The sequence below is a fragment of the Dendrobates tinctorius genome, unplaced genomic scaffold, assembly GCF_039654945.1.
Source record: "Dendrobates tinctorius isolate UK_male_01 unplaced genomic scaffold, ASM3965494v1 ptg000183l, whole genome shotgun sequence".
In the NCBI taxonomy this organism is placed as follows: Eukaryota; Metazoa; Chordata; class Amphibia; order Anura; family Dendrobatidae; genus Dendrobates; species Dendrobates tinctorius.
Window position 1 is genome coordinate 9,114,921 of NW_027361850.1, and position 26,660 is coordinate 9,141,580.

The following is a 26,660-nucleotide window of genomic DNA, read 5'->3' on the forward strand; positions in this document are numbered from 1 at the left end:
CCAGAGAAAGTCTGGAAGGGGAACTCACAACTGGTGAACCAGAGAATGAACTCACAACAGACAGTGGTCCGATTTCAAAATTAAGACCTTGTCATTAACCTACAAAGTGGCTTGGTCCTTAAAGGGTTAATGTCCAAAACTTACAAACGGTATCCTCTGGATCGCAGCAGGGAAACAAGACAGTCCGTTAATACGGCTGATTGCAGAGGGCGACTTCACCTCCGTATAATGCTGCGGGTGCTAGAAGTTCACTCTGCTTGGTGCTGTGTTCCCTCACTCAGGCTGAGCTTTTGCAGAGCTGTCTGCTCTGCACCTTGCAAACTCCACACTGAGGCTATGTGCACACGTATGCAGAAAATTTCTGCATGAAAACCGGACTCCTTCCCAGAAAACGCACATTTTTTCCATGCGTTTTTGCCGCAATTTTTCCCAGAGCATCCCCAGACATAGAAAATAGCCAGAAATGCAGAATTTACCGCGAAATTAATGAGCATGCTGCGTTTTTTACCGCAAAGCGTTTTTTTCGCGGTAAAAAACGCATCAATATGCACAAAAAGTGCAAAATGCATTAAAATGAATGGGAAGCTTCTTTTAGGTGTGTTTTGAGTGGCTTTTTGGTAAATCTGCGGGGAAAACGCGAAAAAAACGCTATGTGTGAACACAGCCTGAAACACCCAACCCTCTGCTGCATGTTAACTCTTTCTTTTTTTCTCTTTTATATGAAATCTAGTGGAAACCTTTTTTGAGATCTTACTAACTTTGACGTATATTATTGGGATAAACATCCGGTGAGAGGAAAGTAATCTAATACATCTGGAAAATGAGCCCTCACACCAACAAAGACAAATTAAAGTCAGAAAGAAGCTGTAGAGGTTTCCCACCTGTGATTTAATTGATTTGCTTGCATTCAGGAATTTTGTGTGTGTGCATGCTCAGATACCATCCTGTAAGTTCACTTGGATGGTATCTTGACAAAGAGCACTTGCCGCTTGAAACGCGTCAAAAGATGCCTGTATTCTCTTTTTTGTGACACAATTTTAATCTTTTCTCCATGTACTTTAGAAATTAAAATTAACTTTTTTAGACTTCATCTGTGAGATGGATTTTTCTGCCTTCTCTATTGGATCTTACACCCTGCCCAGGTGCTATTCGTGCTCCAGAAGTGTGGAATTGCAAATGGTGAGCTGGATTTTCTTGTGTGGTTTTGACTGATATTGGCATCAGAGTCTCCCATCACCCACAGCATAGTACCAAGGTAAAGATACATGATTGCAAATTTTTATGAATTCCTGATCTGCTTGCCGATATTGCAGTATGGAGATGTCTATTAGCAGCCAGGATAAAGATGCACAATTAGGCCGGGGTCACACTTGCAACTTCAACTCGCGTGAACATGGGACCGGAGTGTGCAGCTGCATGTATTTCTATGCAGCTGAACCCTCTGGTCCGAATCGCCGGCGGCAGTGCCGGGTATTGAGGGGAGAGACTCGCGCAAGTTTCTCACTGCAGTTGCAAATGTGACCCCGGCCTTCTTCTCATTATCAGCTATACAGCAAAAAAAAGTCTCCAGAGGAGCAATTCCCAGTCAAATAAACTCCTTAACCCCTTTCTGCCAGATGATGTACTATCCCGTCCATCTGCCCTGGGCCTTAATGCCCATGGACGGGATAGTATGTTATACGCGATCAGCTGTGCTCACGGGGGGAGCGAGGCTGATGGCGGCCAGGTGTCAGATGATTATCACAGCTGACACCCAGCACTAAGTGCCAGGAGCGATCACTTTAACTCTCGGAACACTGCAATCAAATATGATCGCAGCATTGCAGGAGCATGCAGGCCCTCTGCCTTGGATCTGAGACCCCGAGGCATGATGTGGGGTCCCAATTGCTGCCATGGAGATCCGATGTTGTCACGACGACATCTGGGTCTCTACTGCTGAGAGACTTCCTGTCATGCGCAGTGATGACCAGGAAGTCTCTCAGGTCAGTGAGCAACTCCATGCAGCGCTGATAGCTTCTATAGCATGCAGATCTGCATGCTATAGAAGCGATCAGCCTGCACAAAATGAGTGTCCCATAGTGGTAAAAATAAGAATTAAATAAAAAAAAGATTAATTGTAAAACTATTTAAAAAAGTAATAAAAAAAATAAAAAAAATCAATATTTATTCAAATAAATATTTAAATTAAAAAATCTACACAATAAAAGTACACATTTTGTATTGCCGCGTCTGTAACGACCCGCCCTATAAAACCATCCCACTAGATAACCCCTGTAATGAACACCATAAAAAAGGGCAAAAAACAATGCTTTATCATCATACCGCCAAACAAAAAGTGGAATAACACACGATCAAAAAGACAGATATAAATAAATGTACTGCAGAAAACGGCATCTTGTCCCGCAAAAAATTAGCCCCCATACAGCATCATCAGCAAAAAATAAAAATGATATAGCTCTCAAAATGAAGCGATACAAAAATAATTATTTTTATATAAAATAGTTTTTTTGTATAAAAGCACCAAATCATAAAAAAATATAAATGAGGTATCGCTGTAATCGTAGTGACCCAAAAAATAAAAATGCATTATCAATTTTACCACATGCGTAACGGCGTAAAGGCCCCCCCCCCCCCCCCCAAAAAAAAGAAATTCATGAAATGCTGGTTTTTGTTCATTTTGCCTCACAAAAATCGGAATAAAAAGCGATAAAAAAAGTCATGTGCCCGAAAGTGGTACCAATAAAAATGTCAACTCGTCCCACAAGAAACAAGACCTCACATGACTCTGTGGGCCAAAGTATGGAAAAATTATAACTCTCAAAATGTGGTGATTCAAAAACTATTTTTTGCAATAAAAAGCGTCTTTTAGTGTGTGACAGCTGCCAAACATAAAAACCCGCCATAAAAACCCGCTATAAATGATAAATCAAACCCCTCTTTATCACCCCCTTGGTTAGGGAAAAATAATAAAATTAGAAAAATGTATTTATTTCCATTTTCCCATTAGGGTTAGGGCTAGGGTTAGGGTTGTGGCTAAAGTTAGGGTTGAGGCTAAAGTTAGGGTTAGGGTTACGGTTTGGGTTAGGGTTGGGATTAGAGTTAGGGCTGGGATTAGGTTTAGAGTTGGGATTAGGGTTAGGGATGTGTTGGGGTTACGGTTGGATTTAGAATTGGGGGGTTTCCACTGTTTAGGCACATCAGGGGCTCTCCAAACGCGACATGGCATCTGATCTCAATTCCAGCCAATTTTGCATTGAAAAGTCAAACGTTCTCCTTCCCTTCTGATCTCTGCCATGCGCCCAAACAGTGGTTTACCCCCACATATGAGGTATCAGCATACTCAGCACAAATTGAACAACTTCTAGGATCTAATTTCTCCTTTTACCCTTGGATAAATAAAAAATTGGAGGCGAAAAGATCATTTTTGTGAAAAAATATGATTTTTAATTTTTATGGCTCTACATTATAAAGTTCTGTAAAGCACTTGGGGGTTCAAAGTGCTCACCACTCATTTAGATAAGTTCCTTAGTGGGTCTACTTTCCAAAATGGTGTCACTTGTGGGGGTTTCCACAGTTTAGGCACATCAGGGACTCTCCAAATACGACATGGTATCCAATCTCAATTCCAGCCAATTTTGCATTGAAAAGTCAAACGGCACCCCTTCCCTTCCAAGCTCTGCCATGCGCCCAAACAGTGGTTTACGTGCATATATGGGATATCAACATACTCAGGACAAATTGTACAACAATGTTTGGGGTCCAATTTCTCCTGTTACCGTTGGTAAAATAAAAAAAAATTGGATCTGAAGTAAATGTTTTGTGAAAAAAGTTAAATGTTCATTTTTTTTAATCATTCCAAAAATTCCTGTGAAGCACCTGAAGGGTTAATAAACTTCTGGAATGTGGTTTTGAGCATGTTCAGGGGTGCAGTTTTTGAATGGTGTCATTTTTGGGTATTTTCTATCATATTGACCCCTCAAAATGACTTCAAATGTGATGTGGTCCCTAAAAAATGGTGTTGTTTGTAAAAATGAGAAATCGCTGGTCAACTTTTAACCCTTATAACTTCCTAACAAAAAAAATTTTGGTTCCAAAATTGTGCTGATGTAAAGTAGACATGTGGGAAATGTTATTTATTAACTATTGTGTGTGACATATTTCTCTGTTTTAAGGGCATGAAAATTCAAAGTTGGAAAATTGCGAAATTTTCAAAATGTTCGCCACAATTCCGTTTTTTTCATAAATAAACGCAAGTCATATCAAAGAAATTTTACCACTATCATGAAGAACAATATGTCATGAGAAAACAGTGTCAGAATCACCTGAATCCATGAACGTGTTCCATAGTTATTACCACATAAATGGACAGTGGTCAGAATTGTAAAAATTGGCCTGGTCCTTAACATGCAAACCACCCTTGGGGGTAAAGGGGTTAAAGGGAAGGTGCAAAACAAATTTTTTTCCAGCAATTGAAAAAATGTAAAGAATTAATGTTAAAATTTTCTGAAAAAATATTATTTGTTTATAATTTAGGAAAGTATTAAAAATATTTTTAAAAGGTTTGGTATTTCCACTTTTAAACACTAGGGGGAGCAGCTACTGAAATTTGACACAAAAACCTAGTGTACAACTAGCTCACATTACTGCACTGCAGTAAACATGGGCTGAATCTGCTCACATGTGTGTGATGTCACTCCTCTCCTCCCCTTCTGGGTGTTTGCCAAGGGATAAGAGAGAATGACATTTAGGAACAAAATGCAGAGCCATTTTGTTGGTGACAAGTTATAGTGACAAGTAGGTGTTCACCGAGAATGGCAGGCATCAAAGATTCTGTTAGTTGGTGCAGCTCGCTGTATCACACTCACGCTCATGCTCACACGCTGATGCTCACACTCATGCTGACACTCATGCACATGCTCGCACGCTGACACTCACGCTCACAAGCTCATGCTTACACATTGACGCTTACGCTGACGCTCACATGCTGACGCTAACGCTGACGCTCACATGCACACTCTCAAACTAAGCCCGACACCCTTATTACTAAGCCGATAAGTAAACACAAACACACACAAACCTACGCACACATTGTCAGCAGCCTATGCAGGAGTGTTAACAGAACAAACGTACATAGGCTGTAACCATATAGTAACTATTAATTTTAAAGAAAAGAAAAAAAAATTGCATGGGCTCCCTTGTCATTTTAATAACCAGCAGAGGGAAAGCCGATGGCTGGGGCAGATGTTTAAAGCCTGGGAAGGGGGTAATGCCCATAGAGCTTCCCAGGCTATTAATATCAGCTCACAGCTGTATACTTAACCTTTACTGGCTACTAAATTGGGGGATCCCCTCAAAAAATGATGTGGGGTACCCCTATAATTAATAACCAGCAAAGGCTATGCAGAAAGTTGCTGGCTGATATTAATAGCCTAGGAAGGGGCCATGGATATTGGCCCACAGGCTAAAAACACCAGCTCACAGCCACCCCAGAAAAGGAGCATCTCTTAGATGCACCAAATCTGGCACTTAGCCTCGCTCTTCCCACTTGCCCTGTAGTGATGGCAAGTGGGGTAATAGTTGGGGGGGTTGATGTCACCTTTGTATTGTTTTTTGACATCAAGTCCACGGCTTAGTAATGGAGAGGCGTCCATAAGACATCTATCCATTACTAATCCTATAGTTATATGGTAAATAAAAACACAGCCAGAATAAAGCTCTTTTTTACTCTTCACCACGACAGCACCCACTGGAGGTATCGGATCCGCCCATTTGGAACAGGAAACCCTACAGGAAAGATAAAAGGGGCGGTCCGCCTTTCCTCCTCAGTTTTGGTTTCCTGTTCCAAATGGAGCAGGATCCTGCAGGATCTTACCTGGGCCATGCATCTGCCTGTGCGGTCTCCTCGGGAACGGCAGGGGCTGCGGTCCGGGAGCAGCGTCGGGGGAGATTCCGTTTGACGGCTCCCCCCTCGTCTGGTGGCATAACGGTGATGACCGGGTCCGGGGAGGGCCGCCCGGTCTTACCAGGGAGCGGGCCGGTCTGGCATCCGGAGGCAGAACACCCCCCCCCCATCGGTGGGGATACAGCGTGGGAGGTGAAGCCATGAGCGCACGAACCGCGCATGTGAGTAGCGGTGGCGCAGGAGCCGGCCGGCGCCCGACGCTCCTATACCCCGGAAGTAATGGTTGAACTTCCGGGGTAGGATGGCGATGACGCGGCGCATGCGCCCTGACACAGGGCGACTTCCGGGGGCACGACAGGAGTGAAGACAAAACAGCGCTGCAGCGCTGCAACGATGGAACCATGTCGTCCCCCACGGAGTCGCAGGCCCCAGCAGGGGATTCAGCTGGGGGCAATTCCACCAGGGACCGCAGCGCCAGGACAGAGACTGCCCGCAGGAGCGAGGCAGCAGAAACCAGATCCAGACCGTCTCAGCCATCCGACCCGGTATTAAGCTTCACTGGGTGAGTGTGCAAAGTATATACTCTACCTATTAAGCTAACCTCCTCCCCCCCCTCTCTTTACCTTTGACCTCCCACTTCAGTCAAAGAAAAAAGAAAAAACTAAACATAAAGAATGCGCATTATGTTCAGAGCCTCTCCCTGACTCCTACCCCAAAAAACTCTGCAAACAATGCATGAAAGAGACCAGGCAGGGGTCGACGATATCTTCTAAAGATATCCGAGCCATAATTAGGGAGGAGATACAAGCCATCAACCGCGCCAGCACTCCCTCAGAGTCCAGTCATAAGAAACAGGTCGTTGTTAGTTCAGAGTCAGAGGAAGAACAGGAGTTAAATTCAGGCTCCGCATTCACGTCCTCATCGTCATCCTCGGAGATGGAAGGACGCGCATGTTTTCCACTGGACAGCGTAGATAACCTAGTAAAAGCGGTTAGAAATACTATGGGGTGTGAAGAGGAAAGGGGAGCCCAAACCGCGCAGGACATTATGTTTGCGGGATTGGCAGAAAAAAAGAGATCATTTCCGGTGATACCGGCAATTAAGGACCTCATCAAAAGAGTGGGAAAAACACGACCAGAGGGGTTTTCTCCCATCAGCCTCAAAACGGAAGTATCCGTTCACTGATGAAGACCTATTGAAATGGACTAAAATACCAAAGGTGGATGCCGTCATAGCCTCCACTTCCAAACAGACCTCGATCCCGGTCGAGGACGCAGGATTGTTAGCAGACCCATTAGACCGAAAGGCAGAATCTTCGCTCAAAAGGTCCTGGGAGTCCACCACCGGGGTATTCAAACCCGCAATAGCCAGCACATGTACTGCTAGATCAATGCTGGTATGGCTAGATCAATTAGATCAGCAGATCGAGCAAAGAGTGTCAAGGGAGAAACTGCGTGCAGCCATCCCGTTGATAAGAGGTGCAGCTGCCTTTATGGCAGATGCTTCAGCGGACACCCTAAGACTGGCAGCGAGGTCGGCAGCCCTGGTGAATAACGCCAGACGCGCGCTGTGGATAAAAAGCTGGAAAGGGGACGCACAATCAAAATCCAAAATTAGTGCAACCCCATGCGAGGGTGAGTTCCTCTTCGGGAAAGCCTTAGACGAAATTCTCGCCAAGGCAAAAGAGAGGAAAAAGGCCTTCAGTGATTCTCCCATTCCGTTTTATAGGAAAACCTTTAAGAGACGGCCATTCGGGAGAAGAAGACAGTCGGACAGAACGAATAGATGGGCCATGAAAGACGAAAAGCAGAAGGGTACCATCTTCAGAGGGCCAACATATAGGAGAGATAAAAATTAAGAGTTTAGACCCACCAGTTGGGGGTAGATTAAAATTTTTTGTTACCAAATGGGAACAAATTACGTTAAGCCTCTATGCTCTATACAACTTCCTTCCGCAGCTCCAACAGAAGCATGTCAGGATCCTATCGGACAACACCACCACAGTGGCCTATATAAACAGACAAGGAGGGACTCGATCAGAGACTCTGATGTCTTCAGCGGCAAGAATTTTAAACTTAGCAGAAAACTATTTTTTGTCCCTCTCGGCCCTTCATATCAGAGGCGAGAGCAATCAAAAGGCAGACTTCCTAAGCCGACACACTCTACGGCAAGGAGAGTGGTGCCTCAATCAGAAGGTCTTCAGGGACATAGTAGCCCTATGGGGACAACCCGAGGTGGACCTTTTCACCACAAAGGAGAACAGGCAGATAAAAACATTTGCCTCCCTATCTCCATCAGATCACCCAGACATACTAGACGCCCTTCTAGCTCCATGGAATTTCAACCTGGCGTATGCGTTCCCTCCATTGATCCTCCTACCTCAAGTAATTCGGAAGATCAGAGACGACAAAGCAAGGATAATCTTAATAGCACCTTTCTGGCCAAAAAGACCGTGGTTTTCGTGGCTGCAAATTATGTCAATAACAGATCCTTGGGTCCTTCCTTCGACTCCCAACTTACTCTCCCAAGGCCCCTTTTTCCACCCTCAAGTGGTCAGCTTGCACTTGACGGCGTGGAATTTGAGAGGCAGTTATTGAGGACAAGAGGATTCTCTGAGTCTTTAATTACTACACTACTACAAAGTAGAAAACAGTCCACAACCCAAATTTACACTAGAATATGGAAAAAATTTCTTCAATTCCATACAGTACCTCATACAGCAGAAGTTCCGATAATCCCAATCTTGGAATTTCTGCAGAAAGGGAAAGACTTAGGCTTAGCAGTAAATACGCTAAGAGTACAAATATCGGCATTAGGAGCACTATATGGCCATAATATAGCAGGCAACAAGTGGATAACTCGATTCATTACAGCATGTGAACGAATAGCTCCAATCCACATACCCTCCGTCCCTACATGGGATCTAAATCTGGTCTTAGACGCCCTAACGGTAGACCCCTTTGAGCCGATCGACACAATACCCTTCAAATACTTAGCACTTAAAATGGCCCTCTTGGTAGCACTGACCTCAGCTAGAAGAGTGGGTGATATCCAGGCCTTGTCAATAGATCCACTTTTTTTCAAGAATACCAAGACAGATTGGTATTAAAACCAGACCCTGCCTACCTGCCAAAAGTGGCAACAAAATACCATAGATCTCAGGAGATACTCCTCCCAACCTTCTATAAAAATCCCTCTACTCCGGAAGAGCAGAAGTTCCATACTCTGGACGTCAAAAGAACTGTCCTAAAATATATTGAGAGGTCCAACAGTTGGAGGCAGAGTAGGGCCCTATTTGTTTCATTTCAGGGCTGTAAGAAGGGGTATGGAGTCACGAAGAGCACCATTTCCCGGTGGATCAGAGAGGCCATTCGTTTAGCCTACTCCGCAAAAAACGAAGATCCTCCAGGGAACATCAGGGCGCATTCCACCAGGGCAATGGCAACTTCTTGGGCGGAAAAGGGAGATGTTCCGATTGAAACTATATGTAAGGCGGCAGTTTGGTCATCCCCTTCTACCTTCTATAACCACTATAGACTTGATCTTTCATCAACCTCTGACTTAAGCTTTGGCAGGACTGTCCTTGGCACGGTGGTCCCACCCAGGTGATGGTCTCTGGAATCTCTCCAGTGGGTGCTGTCGTGGCGAAGAGTAAAAAGCCGGATTACTTACCGGTAATGCTCTTTTAATGAGTCCACGACAGCACCCGCTCACTTCCCTCCCTAAAGATATCAATAGTTAAAGTATATCAACCAAATAATGGATAAGAAAGATGTTAAAATAAGAGAACATTGCCTAATCCTTGGCGGTCCTTCTGGTACTCTGAAACGTAAAACTGAGGAGGAAAGGCGGACCGCCCCTTTTATCTTTCCTGTAGGGTTTCCTGTTCCAAATGGGCGGATCCGATACCTCCAGTGGGTGCTGTCGTGGACTCATTAAAAGAGCATTACCGGTAAGTAATCCGGCTTATTTGAAATACTGACACAGACTCCTTTAATAATCTTAATTAAATCAAACTTACTGAACACCTAATCCACCGACGCCCTCGTCTCCTGCAACAAAATTAAATAATAAACCACAAATATTCCTCACCTGTCCACTGAGAAGATAATGCATAATGTCCCACGATGATCCTGATCACTTTGAGTAAACTGAACAGAAGTACGATAACAAGTCTGTATTTACACAAATAAACGCAGGTGCAACAACTCTTCAAAAACAGCAAACAGGGAGATAGTGAAGTCGTTCATATGCAGCACTGCTGCAGGCAAATTTTCTTGGGAGAGGCACACACTAGGGAAAGCCGTTCAGAAGTCAAAGTTCACAACAGGGCTGGCAGTCTCTTAGGAAGTCCAGAACCGTTACCAAACCTGCCACTGCACACCAACTAGGTTAGCTGAAGTAGGCCAAGCTTACGTGTCCTAAGCAGGCAGGTGGAGACAGATGCAGATGCAGAGGAACTCAAACACAGCTTGCTACTGAGAATTGGAGAGATTTGCTGGAAGGGCTGAATGGATCTATTGGAGAGGAACAGTCTCTTGCAGCACAGAGCCAGGGATTCAAGCAGAATACACAAGCATGGAGTGGAAGGCAAACCAGGGTTATAAGACAGGGAAGGCAGATCACATGAACAGAAGCGAGGCAGCAGACACCATCTTGAAAAAGCACCACAGATGAACAGAGAATCCAGAGTCCTGACAGGTGTTCACTAGAGTTGAGCGATACCGTCCGATACTTCAAAGTATCGGATCGGAATGGATCGGCCGATCTTAAAAAAAAAAAGTATCGGTATCGCCGATTCCGATACCGGAAGTCCCATTCAAGTCTATGGGACTTCCGGTATCGGAATAAGAAAAATCCTGTTTTTCCCTTGTACAGCCTCTCTGGGGTCTGTACGGGCCTTTCGGGGGGCTGTGCCGGCCTGCCAGGGGGTCTGTGCAGGCTCCGGTGGTCTGTGCAGGCCTGCCGGGGGGCTGTGCAGGCTCCGGTGGGCTGTGCCGGCCTGCCGGGGGGCTGTGCCGGCCTGCCGGGGGGCTGTGCAGGCTCCGGGGGGCTGTGCCGGCCTGCCGGGGGGCTGTGCCGGCCTGCCGGGGGGCTGTGCCGGCCTGCCGGGGGGCTGTGCAGGCTCCGGTGGTCTGTGCCGGCCTGCCGGGGGGCTGTGCAGGCTCCGGTGGGCTGTGTCGGCCTGCCGGGGGGCTGTGCCGGCCTGCCGGGGGGCTGTGCAGGCTTCGGGGGTCTGTGCAGGCATCGTCCGATGGGACTACAAGTCCCATCGGGCGATGCCTGCTACCATGACTGTGATTGACACATTAGCCAATGATGGGACAGTAGTAGTCCCATCATCCGGCTAATGTGTTGAATGTAAAAAAAAATAAAAAATTACATGCTACATACATACAACATGCATATTACATACATGCTACATTCATACTACATACTACATACATGCTACATTCATACTACATATATACTACATGCAACATACATACTACATATATACTACATGCAACATACATACTACATATATACTACATGCATGCAACATGCATACTACATATATACTATATGCTACATACATACTACATATATGCTACATACATACTACATATATACTACATGCATGCTACATACATACTGCATGCTACATACATACTACATATATGCTACATACATACTACATATATACTACATGCATGCTACATACATACTGCATGCTACATACATACTACATGCTACATACATACCACATATATACTACATACTACATGCTACATGCTACATACATACCACATACATACTACATACATACTACATGCTACATACATACTACATATATACTACATGCATGCTACATACATACTACATGCTACATACATACCACATATATACTACATACATACTACATGCTACATACATACTACATATATACTACATGCATGCTACATACATACTGCATGCTACATGCATGCTACATACATACTACATACATACTACATGCTACATACATACCACATATATACTACATACATACTACATACAATACATTCATACAATACATACATAGACATACAGTACATATAACATAGAGTAACATACTTACCAATACTTGTCACATTGTTCCCCGAAGCCATTGTCTTTTACGGAATAAATATTAACATAACAAACCACAAAAATACTCACCCACGATCCGAAGCAGTCCACGAGTGTGTCCCACGACGATCTTGGGTAGAGAACTGCAGCATCAGCTGTTGCTGCCGTTCTCTACGGGCTGCAGGAATCCAATGACGGAAGGTAGGTATCCTTCCGCACTGTATTCCTCCGCCACTTAAAAAAAAAAAAGTCCCTAGTCTCACTTTATGCCATTGCTGCGTGGGAATTTCCCACGCAGCAATGGCATAAAGTGAGACTAGGGACTTTTTTTACTCTGTTATATGTACTGTATGTCTATGTATGTATTGTATGAATGTATTGTATGTAGTATGTATGTAGTATATATGTGGTATGTATGTAGCATGTAGTATGTATGTAGTATGTATGTAGCATGCATGTAGCATGCAGTATGTATGTAGCATGCATGTAGTATATATGTAGTATGTATGTAGCATGTAGTATGTATGTAGTATGTATGTGGTATGTATGTAGCATGTAGTATGCATGTAGTATGTATGTAGTATATATGTAGTATGTATGTAGCATGTAGTATGTATGTAGCATGCATGTAGTATATATGTAGTATGTATGTAGCATGTAGTATGTATGTAGCATGCATGTAGTATATATGTAGTATGTATGTAGCATGTAGTATGTATGTAGCATGCATGTAGTATATATGTAGTATGTATGTAGCATGTAGTATGTATGTAGCATGCATGTAGTATATATGTAGTATGTATGTAGCATGTAGTATGTATGTAGTATGTATGTGGTATGTATGTAGCATGTAGTATGTATGTAGCATGCATGTAGTATGTATGTAGTATGAATGTAGTATATATGTAGTATGTATGTAGCATGTAGTATATATGTAGTATGTATGTATGTAGTATGTATGTAGTATATATGTAGCATGTAGTATGTATGTAGCATGCATGTAGTATATATGTGTTATGTATGTAGTATGTATGTATATATGTGGTATGTATGTGGTATGTATGTGGTATGTATGTAGTATGTATGTAGCATGTAGTATGTATGTAGCATGCATGTAGTATGTATGTAGTATTTTTTTTTTTTTTTTATAACATTTAACACATTAGCCGGATGATGGGACTACTACTGTCCCATCATTGGCTAATGTGTCAATCACTGTCATGGTAGCAGGCATCGCCAGATGGGACTTGTAGTCCCATCGGACGATGCTTGCACAGACCCCCGGACATCAGCACAGCCCCCCGGCAGGCCGGTACAGACCCCCACAGGGTGCACAGCCCACCGGCAGGCCGGCACAGCCCCCCGGCAGGCCGGTACAGACCCCCACAGGGTGCACAGACCACCGGCAGGCCGGCACAGCCCCCCGGCAGGCCGGTACAGACCCCGGACAGTCCACACAGCCCCCCGGCAGGCCGGCACAGCCCCCCGGCAGGCCGGCAGAGACCCCCGGAAGGCCCGAAATGACGGCGCATCATGATGCGCACACACCGCGCATCATGATGACGTCAGGCTGTCAATCAACTTTGAACTTCCGATTCCGATGCCGACTTCCGATATTGAAAAAATATCGGAAGTCGGTATCGGAATTCCGATACAGCAAGTATCGGCCGATACCCGATACTTGCGGTATCGGAATGCTCAACACTAGTGTTCACCCTTACGGCACCATTGCTGCATGGAAAGTCAAGTCAATCACCTGAACAAGATGATTGGAGGTCAGGTGTTACAGACTGGGGAGATTTAAGTGAACAACCTTCCCTCAGCTCTTGCCGTGATTTGGTTTGCTTCCTGAGCACATTTTGAAGTCTTCTTGTCTCCTGCTCCGTCCTGCATCTTTCAGATAAGTTATTTGTCTTCTTGAATCTTTTTTTGCATTGGATCCATTTTTGTTTGTCTCTGATTGTTGCTTTGCTGGTGTAGTTCAACCTGGTTCCCTGCTGGGACCTGTGCTGGACCCTGTTCCATATGCCACAGCATATGTTAGTCTTTTTAGTAACCAGTTCACACCAGAGTTCTGATTTAGGGGGGGAGAGGTCATGTAACCTCAGTATTTTTGCATATCAGACATGTTGGATTTTTCTTAGGGTTTTTTGTGTGATTGCAGACAGTATCCTTTCCTGTCCTATCTAGACAGTTTGGGCCCCATCATTTGCTTACACTATTCTCTGCCTGTGTTTTGTGTTTCATCTTGTCTCACCAGCAATATATGTTTGGGGTTCTACTCTGGGGCAGTTTAGCCTTCCCATTTCTCTCTTTAGGCTTAGTTAATTCTGTGGCTGTGACGAGGTGTCTAGGGCATCGTAGGTATGTCGCACCGCTAATTCTAGTTGTGTTGTCAGTTTAGGGGACTACAATCCGCTAAGCTACCAACCTCTCTGGTTATCTGGTTGCCTTGTCTATTCCCCTGTTATTCTCCTCGGTTACCTAATCATAACAGAATCACCGGCCAGACTGTAGATCCCAGGGTACTCTAAAGCAGTGGTCCCCAACCTTTTTTGCACCAGGGACCGGTTTCAAGCAAGACCATTCTTCCATGGCCCGGCAGGGCAGGGATGGTGGTGTGGAAGGGCGGGGCTTTGGTCATAAGGGGGCGGGGCTATGGACGCGGTTGTAGTGTAGCAGTGCATACTTATAATTAAATAACATTTATAATGTGACTCAACTCACCATAGGTTTTGAATGAGTGTTCCAACACCCCCTTCTCCCCATCATTGCCTTCTCCCCATCACTCCCTTCTCCCCATCATTGCCTTCACCCCATCACTCCCTTCTCCCCATCACTGCCTTCACCCCATCACTGCCATCTCTCCATCATTGCCTTCACCCCATCACTCCCCTCTCCCCATCATTGCCTTCACCCCATCACTCCCCTCTCCCCATCATTGCCTTCACCCCATCACTGCTGTCTCCCCATCATTGCCTTCACCCCATCACTCCCCTCTCCCCATCATTGCCTTCACCCCATCACTGCTGTCTCCCCATCATTGCCTTCACCCCATCACTCCCTTCTCCCCATCACTGCCTTCACCCCATCATTGCCTTCACCCCATCACTCCCCTCTCCCCATCATTGCCTTCACCCCATCACTCCCCTCTCCCCATCATTGCCTTCACCCCATCACTCCCTTCTCCCCATCACTGCCTTCACCCCATCACTCCCTTCTCCCCATCACTGCCTTCACCCCATCACTCCCCTCTCCCCATCATTGCCTTCACCCCATCACTCCCCTCTCCCCATCATTGCCTTCACCCCATCACTCCCCTCTCCCCATCATTGCCTTCACCCCATCACTCCCCTCTCCCCATCACTGCCTTCTCTCCATCATTGCCTTCACCCCATCACTCCCTTCTTCCCATCATTGCCTTCACCCCATCACTGCCGTCTCCCCATCATTGCCTTCACCACATCACTGCCATCTCTCCATCATTGCCTTCACCCCATCACTGCTGTCTCTCCATCACTCCCCCCATGGCCTTCTCCTCATGTCCCCATCTCCTCCAGGGCCAGGCTACACAAACACAGACCAACACACACACACACAGACATACATGTACACACACAGACATACACACATTATACATACACACAGACACCACCTCTCTCCTCTCACCTGCCCGCCGCCCGCGCTTCCTCGCTCTGACACAGCAGCGGCGCGCTCCTCTCTGTGTCAGTCAGAGACAGGAAGCGCGGGCGGCGGGCAGGTAGCTGGACGGGTCCTTGCAGCTCCGCTCCTGCTATTCCCTCTTGCAGGCAGCGGAGCTGCTTGATCACTCCCTGGCCGCCGCTAAGAACTGCTGCGTGCCGCCCCAGCCCCCGCTACGCCACTGACCGCCCCTGGCTCCCCTTGTGTCCGCGGAGTGCTCCATCACCCCCTTCTCCCCATCATTGCCTTCACCCCATCACTCCCTTCTCCCCATCACTCCCTTCACCCCATCACTGCCATCACCCCATCACTGCCATCACCCCATCATTGCCTTCACCCCATCACTCCCCTCTCCCCATCATTGCCTTCACCCCATCACTCCCCTCTCCCCATCATTGCCTTCACCCCATCACTGCTGTCTCCCCATCATTGCCTTCACCCCATCACTCCCCTCTCCCCATCATTGCCTTCACCCCATCACTCCCTTGTCCCCATCACTGCCTTCACCCCATCACTCCCCTCTCCCCATCATTGCCTTCACCCCATCACTCCCTTCTCCCCATCACTGCTGTCTCCCCATCATTGCCTTCACCCCATCACTCCCCTCTCCCCATCATTGCCTTCACCCCATCACTCCCCTCTCCCCATCATTGCCTTCACCACATCACTCCCTTCTCCCCATCACTGCCTTCACCCCATCACTGCTGTCTCCCCATCATTGCCTTCACCCCATCACTCCCCTCTCCCCATCATTGCCTTCACCCCATCACTCCCTTCTTCCCATCATTGCCTTCACCCCATCACTCCCCTCTCCCCATCACTGCCATCTCTCCATCATTGCCTTCACCCCATCACTCCCTTCTTCCCATCATTGCCTTCACCCCATCACTCCCCTCTCCCCATCATTGCCTTCACCCCATCACTCCCTTCTCCCCATCACTGCCTTCACCCCATCACTGCTGTCTCCCCATCATTGCCTTCACCCCATCACTCCCCTCTCCCCATCATTGCCTTCACCCCATCACTCCCCTCTCCCCATCATTGCCTTCACCCCATCACTCCCTTCTCCCCATCACTGCCTTCACCCCATCATTGCCTTCACCCCATCACTCCCCTCTCCCCATCACTCCCTTCACCCCATCACTCCCTTCTCCCCATCACTGCCTTCTCCCCATCACTGCCTTCTCCCCATCACTGCCTTCACCCCATCACTCCCCTTTCCCCATCACTGCCATCTCTCCATCATTGCCTTCACCCCATCACTCCCTTCTTCCCATCATTGCCTTCACCCCATCACTCCCCTCTCCCCATCATTGCCTTCACCCCATCACTCCCTTCTCCCCATCACTGCCTTCACCCCATCACTGCTGTCTCCCCATCATTGCCTTCACCCCATCACTCCCCTCTCCCCATCATTGCCTTCACCCCATCACTCCCTTCTCCCCATCACTGCCTTCACCCCATCACTCCCTTCTCCCCATCACTGCCTTCACCCCATCACTCCCCTCTCCCCATCATTGCCTTCACCCCATCACTCCCCTCTCCCCATCATTGCCTTCACCCCATCACTCCCCTCTCCCCATCATTGCCTTCACCCCATCACTCCCTTCTCCCCATCACTGCCTTCACCCCATCACTCCCTTCTCCCCATCACTGCCTTCACCCCATCACTCCCCTCTCCCCATCATTGCCTTCACCCCATCACTCCCCTCTCCCCATCATTGCCTTCACCCCATCACTCCCCTCTCCCCATCACTGCCATCTCTCCATCATTGCCTTCACCCCATCACTCCCTTCTTCCCATCATTGCCTTCACCCCATCATTGCCTTCACCCCATCACTCCCCTCTCCCCATCATTGCCTTCACCACATCACTGCCATCTCTCCATCATTGCCTTCACCCCATCACTCCCCTCTCCCCATCATTGCCTTCACCCCATCACTGCTGTCTCTCCATCACTCCCCCCATGGCCTTCTCCTCATGTCCCCATCTCCTCCAGGGCCAGGCTACACAAACACAGACCAACACACATACACACACACAGACATACATGTACACACACAGACATACACACATTATACATACACACAGACACCACCTCTCTCCTCTCACCTGCCCGCCGCCCACGCTTCCTCGCTCTGACACAGCAGCGGCGCGCTCCTCTCTGTGTCAGTCAGAGACAGGAAGCGCGGGCGGCGGGCAGGAAGCTGGACGGGTCCTTGCAGCTCCGCTCCTGCTATTCCCTCTTGCAGGCAGCGGAGCTGCTTGATCACTCCCTGGCCGCCGCTAAGAACTGCTGCGCGCCGCCCCAGCCCCCGCTACGCCACTGACCGCCCCTGGCTCCCCTTGTGTCCGCGGACCGGCAAGGGCACTGCAGCGGCCCGGTGCTGGGCCGCGGACCGGCGGTTGGGGACCCCTGCTCTAAAGAAGGAAAGAATTGTAAAAAAACAAAAAGGGTGTCAGAATTTTTTATATTTTTTTTTCTCTGGGGGCGGTAGGACAATTTTGTCTTTAATGGATGCTAAGAAATTGTCTGATCGCGTTGAGCAGGTCGCTGCTGAAGTTTGGAGAATTTCTGCCTATCTTTCTCAGTTGTCTGCTGTAGAACCTAAAATCCCTATTCCTGATTTATTTTCTGGGGATCGGTATAAATTTTTGAACTTTAAGAATAATTGTAAACTGTTTTTTGCCTTGAAACCTAATTCCTCGGGGAACTCGGCGCAGCAGGTTAAAATTGTCATCTCCCTGTTGCACGGCGACCCTCAGTATTGGGTTTTTCCCTGACACCTGGGGATCCTATTCTGACTAATGTGGATGCATTTTTTCAGGCTCTGGGGTTATTGTATGATGAACCTAATGTTATTGATCAAGCTGAGAAAACCTTATTGGCATTGAACCAAGGTCAGGAATCAGCAGAGTTATATTGTCAGAATTTCAGAAAGTGGGCGGTCCTTACTAAATGGAACGATGATGCCCTAGCAGCTCTTTTTCGGAAGGGTCTGGCAGAGACCGTTAAAGATGTTCTGGTGGGATTTCCTGTCCCCTCTGGTCTCAATGACTCTATGTCATTGGCCATTCAAATTGACAGACGTTTACGTGAATGTAAAACTATGCGAGAGGCGGTGTTGCCTTTCGAACAAACTTCTGAGCCCATGCAGTGTGATAGTTTTTTCTAGGGCTCAACGTCTAGAATTTAGAAGGCGTAATAAGTTGTGCTTCTTTTGTGGGGATGCCTCTCATACCATTTCCGTCTGCCCTAAGTGGGAAAAACGTTTTGCTCACTCATCTATTTTGGGCAATGTACAACCTAGATTCCTTTTGTCGGTCTTCTTAATCTGCTCCTTATCTTCATATTCTGCTAAAGCTTTTTTTGATTCAGGAGCAGCCCTGAACCTGATGGATTTTGACTTTGCCAAACGTTGTGGTTTTCCCATGGTACCCCTGTGGAATCCTATTCCTTTGAGGGGCATTGATGCTACCCCTTTGGCAGAGAATAAACCCCAGTTTTGGACCCAGGTGATAATGTGGGTAGCCCCGGAGCACCAAGAGAATTGTAAATTTTTGGTGTTGCATAATTTACATGACATTATTGTGCTGGGTTTTCCTTGGTTGCAGACCCATAATCCTGTTTTGGATTGGAAATCAGTGTCTGTGGTTAGTTGGGGTTGTCAATGTGTTCCTAGTGACACTCCTGTTTTCTCTACCTTTCCCCAGTCTCATGATGATGTCCCTGACTATTTGGCTGATTTCTCTGATGTGTTTAGCGAGAGTAAGTCTGCGTCCTTGCCTCCTCATAGGAGTTATGACTGCGCGATTGAGTTAGTGCCCGGTTGTAAATTTCCCAAGGGGCGGCTCTTCAATTTATCTGTACCTGAACATGATGCTTGTGATGTACCGTGTACAATTCATATGGCATCTTGTGCTTGGGTGCGAGGAAAAACACAGGAGACACAGGTGTGATTAGAAAGGACTTGTATTACTTCATACAAGTAAGCCAAAAGGGTTCACACAGTTTGCAGATACAGAGGCAGGAGACACAGCAGGCCAGAGTAAACTTTAAGCATAGCAGAACTTCCACAACAGGTTCATGGTCTCTCTCTGTTACTTCCCTTGCAACTGTGGATTTATCAGGCAGCAGGTTTCCAGCGTCCACAAGTGTTCAAAAGTTCCTCAGCAGGAGATGGCTGGAGTACCAAGTCCAAGACTTCCAGGAGCAGGTCACAGGCTAACTGCAGACTTGATTCTGAAGCACTGATTGCTCAGCTGAGGCTGCTTAAGAGGCAAGAGGGAGAGAATCAGGGCAGGAAAATGAAAGCTGGAAACTCCATATTATCTGAGGGCAAGATAGCTGCAGCAGGACAGAAAGCAAAATGGCCGACGGAAAAAACGAATTTCAAAAACATGTCAAAAAAGACTGAGAACCTTACATTACTCCCCCCTTAGGGACAGCCTCCGGATGACATCAGTCCAGGCTTGTCTGGGTACCTCTGATGAAACTGGTGGAGTAAGCAAGGAGCATTAATGTTATTGACTGGTTCCCATGAGTTGTCCTCCACTGGGTAGCCCTGCCATTTAATCAAGTATTGTAACTGATCTCTGTACAACCTGGAATCTAGAATTCTTTCCACCACAAATTCTTCCTGACCAGCGACCAGCACTGGGTCAGGGCGAGGAGAAGAACGTCCAGGAAACATGTTAGGTGTTGCAGCCTTTAGTAGGAAAACATGAAAGACAGGGTGGATTCTGATAGATCTGGGCAGTTGAAGACGACAAGCGATGGCACTTATAATTTTATTGATTTTATAGGGTCCAATGTACTTGTGTCCCAATTTAGATGATGGAATTTTTAACTTAAGATTTCTGGTTGACAGCCAGACCAAGTCCTTGAAATCTGGTGCAGGTTTACTAAATTTATCTGCTGCTTTCTTGTACCTTTCCTGAGCCAGTTCCACATTTTCCTTTAGAAGATTAATATTCCTTTGTAAAGATGTGATTCTTTCGGCCACTGCCGGCAAGGGCGTATCTATGGGGAATCGAGGAAGAATGTTAGGATGATAACCTAGGTTGGCGTAAAAAGGAGACTGCTTAGTGGAGGCACTCTGAGAGTTGTTATAAGAGAACTCAGCCAGTGGATGTAGATCCACCCAATCATCCTGTATGTGGCAGATAAAGCAACAAAGATACTGCTCCAGGGTCTGATTGGTCCGTTCTGTCTGTCCATTAGTCTGGGGATGAAAAGCAGAAGAAAGGTTTACTTTAATGTCCAATGCGGCACAGAAATTTTGCCAAAACCTTGAAGTGAATTGCACCCCTCGATCTGAAATGACCTCATCCAGTACTCCATGCAAGCGAAACACATTCTGAATCACCAAATCTGATGTCTGTTTTGCAGTGGGTAAGCCAACACAGGGAATAAGATAGGTTAACAAAGGCAACCCATCTACCACCGCTAGAATGGTCTTCTTCCCTTGAGAGGTTGGTAACTCCACAATGAAGTCCATAGAAATGGATCCCCACGGGTGGGACGGGGTTGCAATAGACCCGTTGGCGAGGAGCATGGTGTCTTGCATCTTGCACAGACTTCACATGAAGTGACATAGTTTAAAATGTCCTTTCTGTAAGTGGGCCACCAAAAGAAACGAGAAAGAAATTTTTGTGTTTTTAGAACTCCTCTATGCCCAGCTATCTTAGAATCGTGAATAAGTTGCAATACTCTCAATCTGACTGTTTCGGGTATATACAAGCGTTGTCCCTGTATCCACACACCATTCTTAAAGACAAGACTTACGTCCCTTGGAGGTTGTGCCAACAAAGAATCCCAATGGTATGCTTCCTTGATGTCCTTAAGTAGGTCTTGATTATGAATCCCTCCCAGGAATCTAGAGTCAGGAAGAATAGTCTTAGAAGGAGTAAGTGGACGGGTCTCTGTTGAATGAATCCTAGAGAGTGCATCAGCCTTTCCATTGCGCGATCCTGGCCTATAAGAAATTACAAAATTAAATTGGTTTAGGAAAAGATTCCAACGAGCCTGGCGAGGAGTCAGGCACTTATCCGACCTGATAAATTCAGACAGACAGTCTCCTCCATAACAACCCGGTCAGGAAGTATCAGCAAACGGATTAGGAACCATGATTACATCCCTATAAGAGATACAAGACTCGGTTCCATGAGAATGGCCGTGACACGAACAAGGTAATTAATTTGAGCCAATATGTGCTTTCGGACCTCGATTGTTCATTACTTTATAAGGGTCTATCTTTTTCTCCAGCTTCTGGTCCTAACGTTTTTTCGATAGTGAAAGATCTACACGTTTTTGCACGCTCCCTTTTATTTAAACGATTTTTCTTTAATAATGATGTATATAACTCTTCCCTACAGAAGATGAACAGACAACGTTAAGAATTTTGGAAGAATTATCTGAGGAGCATACCACAGTTGAAGGAGGTAAGATACCTCCTTCCATTAGGCCGCAATCTCGACGGTTTCCTCCATTATCTAATTGTGGTCCTATTGATCTATTCGTTAAGGTTGTGTCTAATGAATTATCAGCTATTCCACGGTTTATCCGTGATGATAATTTGAATAAGGAAGAACGAGCAAGACTGAAATATCTGCGTGATCTTCCTGATGTGGTGATCAAACCGGCGGACAAGGGGGGTAACATAGTCATATGGCCGAAAACGATGTATGAAAAAGAGGCGTTTCGCCAGTTATTGAACAATACCTGTTATAAAAAACTTACGTTTAACCCCTTGTCCGCCTATGATACCCAACTCAGGGGGATCATATCTAGGGCTATTGAAGCAGAAACTATCACCAGGGAGCTGGGGTCCTCCTTGGTTGTTAATGAGCCGACAATATCAACTCTTTACTTGCTCCCAAAAATTCATAAGGATACACAATGTCCACCAGGAAGGCCGATAGTTTCAGGTCGGGGTAATTATTTGGAACATGTGGGCCGCTGGATTGATTCAATATTACAACCTTTGGTGGAAGAATTACCATCTTTCCTTAAAGATACCAATCAGTTATTGCAGAGAGTGGATGGTCTTTCTCTAGTTAAGGATGCGATACTAGTGACGGCTGATGTCGAGTCACTGTATACTAGTATACGGCATACTGATGGTTTGAGAGCTGTTGAATTTTTTCTAAACACCTCCAGGTTGTCTATTGGTCTGAAACGATTTATATTGGAGATATTGGAATTTGCGCTTACGCATAATTTTTTTTGTGTTCAAGGGGTCCTTTTTCCTACAGACCCAGGGGACAGCCATGGGAGCGGCCTATGCGCCCTCTTATGCCAATCTGTTCCTGGGTCTGTGGAAAAGGGACCTCTTCCAGTCAGATCCACACGCATCTATGGACCGCGTCCTTTTATGGATGCGGTACATAGATGACGTGTTCTTGATCTGGCAGGGCTCCAGTGGTTTGCTGGGACAATTTTTTCAGCAGTTAAATGATAACACACTTAATATCAGGCTGACCTTTGTCCACAATAAGAATAAAATTGAATTTTTGGACGTCATGTTGAGGAGGGATGGCCAAGATATGATTCAGACCAATATCTTTAGGAAACCAACTTCCACGAACTCGTTGTTGCATGCCACCTCTTCTCATCCCAAACATATGATTAGATCAGTACCGATAGAACAATTTTTACGCTTAAGGCGCATTTGTTCGACAGATCTTGATTATGAACAACAGGCCGATGACTTGAAACAGCGTTTTAGAGAAAGGGGCTATAGTCATAGATCAATTAAAAAAGCGTACAATCGTGCAAAACATAGTATGCGTAATCCTTTATTGTATAAGACCGGGGACCCTCCACCCAAACTGGATCAATTAAGATTTGTAACAACCTTCCATTCCCATTCAGATAGGGTTAGGAAGATATTGGAAAAGTCCTGGCCTATTTTGTTGGTAGATCCAATAATGGCCAAAATATTACCAAGTAAGCCTAGAATTGCGTATCGAAGAGCAAAGAACTTACGGGGACACTTAATTAAGAGCCACTATGAGACTAATCCACCGTTGACATTCCTGAGTGGTGGTAATCCACGACAGGGGTGCTTTTCTTGTGGACAATGTGTGGCCTGTATCAACATCGATCGAAGTGATACGTTTACGGATTCATCAGGCATCAAAGTATTTAAAATCAAAAAGAGGATTACTTGCTTATCAAAATGTGTGATATACTACGCCACCTGTCCGTGCTCCCTGATCTATGTGGGATTGACCACACGTCAGTTGAAGGTTAGGGTCAGGGAGCACGTGCTGGATATACAAGCTGCGGCAAGTGAAAATGACATTTCTGTACTTAAAACCATACCAAAGCACTTTAAGTTATATCACCAATGCGATAGCAAGACATTTAGAGTTAAAGGGATCGACATTTTGGATTCTGGCATCCGGGGAGGCAGAGTATCACAACGCTTGGCCCAATATGAGGCAAGATGGATATGGACCTTAAATACGGTCCATCCTAATGGGTTAAACGAATGTTTAAATTTTGCATCATTTCTGTGATCACCCGCCGGCTGTATTGCGTAGTCCATTTGGTCATCCACGTTTGCGTGGTTGTTTTTAATCGGCTGTTTTTATATTCTTTTTTATTTTTTTGCTATGTATTTTATATTTTAGGCCATGTGTATATTATACTGAAGTACAGCATTGAGCCATACTTGGTGAACATCTTTATCTGAACCACGAGATCTATATATCTGCAGAATGAAGTTATAATATATTGTATACCATTATACCAGGATCGCACATCATGAAGCCATATCCGGAGAACATCTTCATTTGGAATCATGAGAGCCATATACCTGCATGATACAGTCATAATTTATTGCATATTATATATTTTTTGATAATTGTGAAACTTAAAGTCCCATATGAATCAATGGGCCCCTAGATGTTACTTATAGGGTAAATTATTCAGAGACCTATAGTGATATATATGTAGCATGGTATTATTTTTCTATGTAAGGTAAATAGGTACGGTATTATCACCATGTCATTTATATGTTTGCTGCAATGCTATATACATGGTGTATCTAATACCTTTAATTGAATATATAATAATGTTTCCTTAGGTTTTATATTTCTAACTTAATGTGCAATAATGTTGTCTTTATGCTCCATGCGATTAATAAGGATTATATGTTACGATCATTATATCCTATATTGTTCATCTTAAGAGTATTGTGCGGCCGTTTGAGAAGCTTTCTTGACCAAGCACGCATACGTGTCATGGTCTGGGGCTGTGACGCGGTTTCTGGCGTCTCTAGTCGGTGTGTTGCCGTGGTATCTATGACGCCGTGGCGCACGCTGATTGACGCCGGCGCCGCTTCGCATCCCTGGTCGTCATGACTACGAATGCGTCATTTCCGGTCTGCGCTCTCTCATTTCCCGTTCACGGCCTTCTTAAACTTCCTGGCTCTGTTGTAGTTCACGCCCCCTGACGAAGGACGAGCATCTGAGACGCACGTCGGGGCAGACGTGCAGACCCCCCTGTGACTCCTCTATTACCGCCCTTTTGGTAAGATTTACCGCCATGATTTTTATCATTGTGCCTTAAGGCCAGACAGGGTTCTCCATATTGAAACAGTGGCCATATGATGAGGGACTCCTTGGGACTTTTCTATTCAATGTCCTCTTTTTGGTGAGATGTTACCGCCATGATGTTTTGTCATTTTATTACTCCTCTGGGCCAGATAGGGTTTCCCATATAGAAACAGCGGTTATAATGAGGCAAGATTTAGACCGGCAATGGCCAGATTTAATAGTGTAGCCATTTTGGTGAGGTACGGTGACGGTGACACCTCCTGTGTATTATTAGAATTGTCCTTTGATGGTAATTGCTAGATATATAATATAAGGCCGTACAATGTTCTAAATGTAGTGCCCTATGTGTATTTATTCATTCACACATATTTATTGGTGATGTATATCTGTGTGATTTACTATCAGGGTTGGTTTATTAATAGAGTGATATACAAGATTCGTCATATAAGAAATTGATATGGTGATAATACTGTGCATTTATTAATTTAGGAGACATTGGTGTCTACTTGGATTATATCATTTGAGTTTTTCAGGGAGGTCTGCTATGTTTCCCATGTTGCGTGGGTTGTTCCATAATGTATTACTGAGCACTGTCTTTGTCTAGTTCTGTATACCTGTCCTAATAAAGATATATATATTTTTTTACATCAGATCTGTAGTCGCACACTAGTGGTTTTTCCACCCCTATTTCATCTGTTCTCTGAGACAGTATAGCTCCGATGGCACAGTCTGAAGCATCCACCTCTATTATGAAGGCAAGTTCGGGGTTGGGATGCACTAGGATAGGTGCGGTGGTAAATTTATCCTTTAGACGGGAAAATGCTTCTTGGGCTTGAGGGGTCCAGGAGAACCTAGACTCCTTCCGGGTAAGTTGTGTGATAGGTGACACTACCTCAGAGAAATTTCTAATAAATAGTCTATAGAAATTGGCAAACCTGATGAAGCGCTGCACCTCCTTGACATAGGAACTGGCCAATTTTTGATGGCTTGGGTCTTGCTTCCATCCATACTAATTCCTTGTGTATGTCATGCCCGCCATGTCTATTATGTCGCATGACTCCTGGAGCAGTGTGCACATGCACTGAATTCTCATGCCCGTTATGTCTCGAGCTGCAAGATGCCTGGAGCAGTGTGCACATGCGCCTTACCTCATGGCTGCACGCCGTTGCTAGGTAACCATCCGTCTCTGCTCTGATTCTGCAATCCTCTGTATTCCTGGAACCCCTGATCATGTGACCTTTCCTATGTTCTAGCACTGTCTGATTCTGCAATCCTCTATGTATTTCTGGAAACCCTGATCATGTGACCTTCTCTATGGTTCAGCCCAGTCTGATCTAGCAATGCTCTCTATGATCCTGGAGGATCTGAACCGGAAGGCTTTCCCTGATCCTCACCCGG

The 26,660-nt window shown here is 45.7% G+C and overlaps 1 long non-coding RNA gene across 1 annotated transcript; it reads left to right on the forward strand.

The window, feature by feature from the left end:
* Positions 1–1,090: 1,090 nt before the first annotated feature.
* LOC141055063 (uncharacterized) lies at positions 1,091–25,844 on the forward strand. The gene is made up of 3 exons (XR_012221468.1): positions 1,091–1,255; positions 22,074–22,139; positions 24,336–25,844. It is a non-coding gene; the product is annotated as an uncharacterized lncRNA (long non-coding RNA).
* Positions 25,845–26,660: the final 816 nt, after the last annotated feature.